We start from the raw sequence: 6,000 nt of genomic DNA, 5'->3' as shown, positions 1-6,000 counted from the left end.
TAGCTCCTCCTGGCTGTTCTTTAGTCCCTTGATCTCTGTAGCAAGAGATTCTCTGCTGTCCTTTATACTGTTTTCAAGCCCAGCGATTAATTTTATGACTATTATTCTAAATGCATTTTCTATTATATTGTTTAAATTGTTTTTGATCAGTTCGTTAGCTCTTGTTATTTCCTGGACGTTTTTCTGAGGGGAATTCTTCCGTTTCCTCATATTGGATAGTCCCTGGAGTGGTGTGGGACTGTGGGGCACTTCCCCTGTGCTGTTTTGAATAACTTGCCTTGGTGGGCGGGGCCATAGTCAGACCTGATGTCTGCCCCCAGCCCACCGCTGGGGCCACAGTCAGACTGGTGTGTGCCTTCTGGTCCTCTCTCCTAGAGGCGGGATTCACTGTGGGGTGGAGTGGCCCGTCTGGGCTACTTGCACACTCCCAGGCTTGTGGTGCTGGGGATCTGGTGTATTAGCTGGGGTGGATCCGCAGGGTGCACAGGGGCGGGAGGGGCAGGCTCAGCTCCCTTTTCCTTTGGAGATCTGCTTTGGGAGGGGCCCTGCAGCACCAGGAGGGAGTCAGACCAGCAGGAGGGATGCATCCGCAGAAGCACAGAGTTGGGTGTTTGCCAGGAGCAAGCAAGTTCCCTGGCAGGAACTGGTTCCCTTTGGGATTTTGGTTGGGGGATAGGCGAGTGAGGTGGCGCCTGCAAGTGCCTTTGTTCCCAGCCAAGCTGAGCTCTGCCTTCGGGGCTCAACAACTCTCCCTCCCATTGTCCTCCAGCCCTCCCATTCTCCCAGCAGAGCTGTTAGCTTATAACCTACCAGATGTCAAGTCCCAGTTGCTGTGGGAACACACTCCGACCGGACCCTCTGCTTTTGCCAGCCAGACTCGGGGGCTCTGCTTGGCCAGCGGGCCGCCCCTGCGCTCCGGCTCCCTCCCGCCAGTCCGTGGAGCGCGCACCGCCTCTCCGCCCTTCCTACCCTCTTCCCTGGGGCTCTCCTGTGCTCTTGGCTCTGGAGACTCTGTTCTGCTGGTCTTCTGGCGGTTTTCTGGGTTATTTAGGCAGGTGTAGGTGGAATCTAAGTGATCAGCAGGACGCGGTGAGCCCAGCGTCCTCCTACGCCGCCATCTTCCTGATTCCCCTATTTCAAGTTTTTAAATTAAATATATCAGTTGCTGTAATTCTTCAATTCCTCATAATATTTAACGCTAAGTTTTTTTGTTATACTATTTTCAAGTTGGAAAGCACCTCTTCTTTTAAAATACATACCACTCAATGTACTCTTATGAACATCTGTAGTATCATCTACTTGAAAGGTAAGTTTATATCAGAAATAATATTCTTTGCTTTTCATCCATTCAAAAAAGAATACAACTAATTTGAAAAAAAATCAAAACTGTTGTTTTTTGATAATAAAAATCTACCAATTAACAACAGTAATTATCGTGTATATATATCATGCTGATGGATATATACAGAAAAATGTATACTGTATATCAACTGTATGTGTGCACTGATCTAAAAATTTTAAATTAAATTTCATAATTACTTAGCATTTATTCACTAAATGCTTCATTTTTATCTCATGAGTTTACTATTAGTTTTCAAATGCTTTCTGAATATAGAGGTGAAATGAAGTTTAGGTATAGTGAAGTAACTTTTATTTTCTTCTAAGATTTTATTTAAATTCAAGTTAGTTAACACATAGTATAGTATTGGTTTCAGGAGTAAAATTTAGTGATTCTTTGCTTACATTTAACACCCAGTGCTCATCACAACAATGCCCTCCTTAATGCCCATCCCTCATCTAGCCCATTCCCCCCACACACCTTTCCTCCAGAAACCCATACTTTGTTCTCCATAGTTAAGAGTCTTTTATGGTTTGTCTCCCTCTGTTTTTATGTTATTTTATTTTTCCTTTCCTTCTGATATGTTCATCTGTTTTGGTTCTTAAATTTCACATATAAGTGAAATCAAATGGTATTTGTCTTTCTCTGACTGATTTGTTTCACTTAACATAATATACTCTAGTTCCATATACATCATTGCAAATGGCAAGATTTCATTCTTTTTGATGGCCTGGTGATATTCCATTGCATATAAAACCACATTTTCTTTATCCTTTTATCAACCGTTGGACATTTGGGCTCTTTCCATAATTTGGCTATTATTGATAGTGTTAATATAAACATTGGACTGCATGTGCCCCTTCAAGTCAGTGTTTTTCTATCCTTTGGATGGATACCTAGAGGTGCAATTGCTGGGTCATAACACAGTTCTATTTAAAACTTTTTGAGGAACCACTATACTGTTTTCCCAAGTGGATGCACCAGTTAAATTCCCACCAACACTGTAAGATAAGAGTGTTCCCCTTTCTCCACAAACTCACCAGCATCTGTTGTTTTCTGAGTTGTTAATTTTGGCCATTCTGACAGTTGTGATATGCTATCTCATTGTGGTTTTGATTGTATTTTCCTGATGAGTGATGTTGAACATTTTTTCATATGTCTGTTAGTCATTTGTATGTCTTTGGACAAATGTCTTTTCATGTCTTCTGCCCATTTCTTACCTGGATTACTTATTTTTTGGGTGTTGAGTCTGATAAGCTTGGACTTTAGATACTAGCTCTTTATCTGATATGTCATTTGCAAATATCTTCTCCAATTCTGTAGGCTGCCTTTTAGTATTATTGATTGGTTTCTTCACTGTGCAAAAGCGTTTTACCTTAATGAAGTCCCAATAGTTCATTTATGATTTTGTTTTCCACACCTCCATAAATGTGTATAGTAAGAAGTTGCTATGGCTAAGGTCAAAGATGTTATTGTCTCTGTTCTCTAAGAGTTTGATGGTTTCATGTCTCACATTTAGGTCTTTCAACATTTTGAATTTATTTTTTGTGCAGGGCGTAAGAAAGTGGTTCAGGGTCATTCTTCTGCATGTTGCTGTTCAATTTTCCCAGCACCATTTGTTGAAGACACTGTCTTGTTTCCATTGGATATTCTTTCCTGCTTGTTGGAATATTAGTTGACCACATAGTTGTGGGTTTATTTCTGGATTCTCTGTACTGTTCCACTGATCTATGTGTCTGTTTTTGTGCCAGTACCATGCTGTCTTGATGATTATAGCATTGTAATACAGCTTCAAGTCCAGAATTTTGATGCCTCTTGCTTTGCTTTGGTTTTCAATATCACTTTGAATATTTGGGGGTCTTTTCTGGTTCCACACAAATTTTAGAAGTATGTCTTCTACCTCTGTGAAAAATGCTAGGGATTGCCTTGAATGTATAGATTTCTTTGGATAGTACAGACATTTTAACAATATATGTTCTTCCAGTCCATGAGCATGGGACATTTTTCCACTTTGTTATGTCTTCTTCAATTTCTTTCATAAGTGTTCTATTGTCTCCAGAATACGGATCTTTCACCACTTTGGTTAGGTTTATTTCTAGGAATCTTATGGGTTTTGGTGCAATTATAAGTGGGGTCAATTTCTTGATTTCTCTTTCTGCTACTTCATTATTGGTGTATAGAAATGCAACATGTTTCTGTACATTGATTTTACATCTTATGACTTTGCTGAATTCACATATCAGTTCTAGCAATTTTTTTGGTGGAATCTTTCATGTTTTCTACATAGAATATACAATGTCATCTGAAAATAGCAAAACTTGTTTCTTTTATTTCTTTCTGTTATAAGATTTGAGGCTGGGACTTGCAATATTATGTTGAACAACAGTGATGAGAATGAACATCTCTGTCGTGTTCCTGACGTTAGGGAAAAGCTCTCAGGTTTTTCCATTGAGGATGATATTAGCAGTGGGTCTTTCATATATGGCTTTTATGATTGAGGAATGTTCCTTCTATCCTTATGTTCTTGAGGATGCTTTTTCTGCATCTATTTCGAGGATCATATGGTTCTTATCTTTTCTCTTATTAATGAGGTATATCACATTTACTGATTTGCAGATATTGATCCACCCCTGCAGCCCAGAATAAATCTCACTTGATTGTGGTGAATAATACTTTTAAAGTACTATTTGGTTCGATTTGATAATATCTTGTTGAGAATTTTTGCATCCATGCTCATCAGGGATATTGGTCTGTAATTCTTTTTAGTGGTGTCTTTGTCCAGTTTGGGAATCAAGGTAATTCTGGCCTCATAGAAATAATTTGGAAGTTTTCCTTCCATTTCTATTTTTTTAACAGTTTCAGAAGAATAGGTATTAATTCTTTAAATGTTTGGTAGAATTCCCCTGGGAAACCATGTGGCCTTAGACTCTTTGTTGGGAGACTTTTGATTACTGATTCAATTTCTCTGCTGGTTAACAGTCTGTTCAAATTTTCTATTTCTTCCTGTTTCAGTTTTGGTAGTTTATATGTTTCTAGGAATTTACTCCTTTCTCCCAGATTGCCCAGTTTGTTGGCATATAATTGCTCATAATATTCTCTTATAATTGTTTGTATTTCTGCAATGTTGGTTGTGATCTCCCTTCTTTCATTTTTTTTTATATACTTGGATCCTTTTATTTTTGATAAGTCTGGCTAGGGGGTTATCAGTTTTGTTAATTCTTTCAAGGAACAAGCTCCTAGTTTTGTGGATTTGTTCTATTAGGTTTGTTTGTTTGTTTGTTTGTTTATTGAAGTGTTCCATATCATTTATTTCTGCTCTCATCTTTATTTTTTCCATTCTTCTGCTGGCTTTGGGCTTTATTTGCTGTTCATTCTCCAGCTCCTTTAATGTGTACAGTTAGTTTGTGTATTTGAGATATTTCTGGCTTTCTGAGAAGGCCTGTATTGCTATTTATGTCCCCCTTATGACTGCCTTTTCTGAATCCTAAAGATTTTGGACTGTTGTCTTTTGATATTCATTTGCTTCCATGTATTTTCTGATTTCTTTCTTAGTTTACTGGTTTACCAATTCATTCCTTAGTAGGATGTTCTTTTTTTTTTTTTTAATGTTTATTTATTTTTGGAGAGGAAGAGAGAGAGTGAGACACAGAATACAGAAGCCAGCTCCAGGCACTGAGCTGCCAATGAACTGCAGTCTGAGAGATCATGACCTGAGCTGAAGTCAGATGCTTAATGGACTGAGCCACCTAGGTGCCCCTCCTTAGTAGGATGTTCTTTAACCTCCATATATTTGTGGCCTTCACAAGTTTTTTTCTTGTCGCTGACTTCTAGTTTTATAGTGTTGCAGTCTGAAAAGATACATGGTATGATCTCAGTCTTTTTGTACTGGTTGAGGCCTGATTTGTGTCCCAGTATGTGGTCTATTTTGGAGAATGTTCCATGGGCACACAAAGAGAATGTGTATTTTGCTTCTTTACGATCAAATGATCTAAATATATCTGTTAAGGACATCTGTTCCAGTGTGTCATTCAAAGTCATTTCTTCCTTATTGATCTTCTGCTTAGATGATTTGTCTGTTAAAGTGCCTTACTATTTTTGTATTATTTCAATGAGTTTCTTTAAATTTGTTATTAATTGACTTATATATTTGGCTGGACTACTTCCAGGTTGGGGGCATAAATATTTATAATTGCCAGATCTTGTTATATAGACCCCTTAATTATGATACAGTGCACTTCTTCATCTTTTGTTACAGTGTTTGGTTTAAAATCGAGTTTGTTTGGTACAAATGTGGCTACTTCAGCTTTCTTTTCATATTCTTAGCATGATAAATGATTCTCCATCCCCTCATTTTCAATCTGGAAGTTTCTTTGGATATAAAATGGTCTCTTACAAGAAGCATATCAATGGGTATTTTTTTATCCATTCTGATACCCTATGTCTTTTGATTGGTACATTTAGTCCATTTATTCATTTATCTTTAGAGTAGTTATTGATAGATATGGATTTAGTACCATTGTATTACCTGTAAAGTCGCTGTTCCTGTAGATTGTGTCTGTTCCTTTCTAGTCTTTGTCACTTTTGGCCTCACTTTCCCACTAAAAGTGTCCCTTTTAATAATTCTTGCAGAGTTGGTTTAGTGTTCGTGAACTCCTTTAGTT

Source organism: Felis catus, chromosome B1, assembly GCF_018350175.1.
Source record: "Felis catus isolate Fca126 chromosome B1, F.catus_Fca126_mat1.0, whole genome shotgun sequence".
NCBI lineage: Eukaryota > Metazoa > Chordata > Mammalia > Carnivora > Felidae > Felis > Felis catus.
This window is presented reverse-complemented; position numbering follows the sequence as displayed.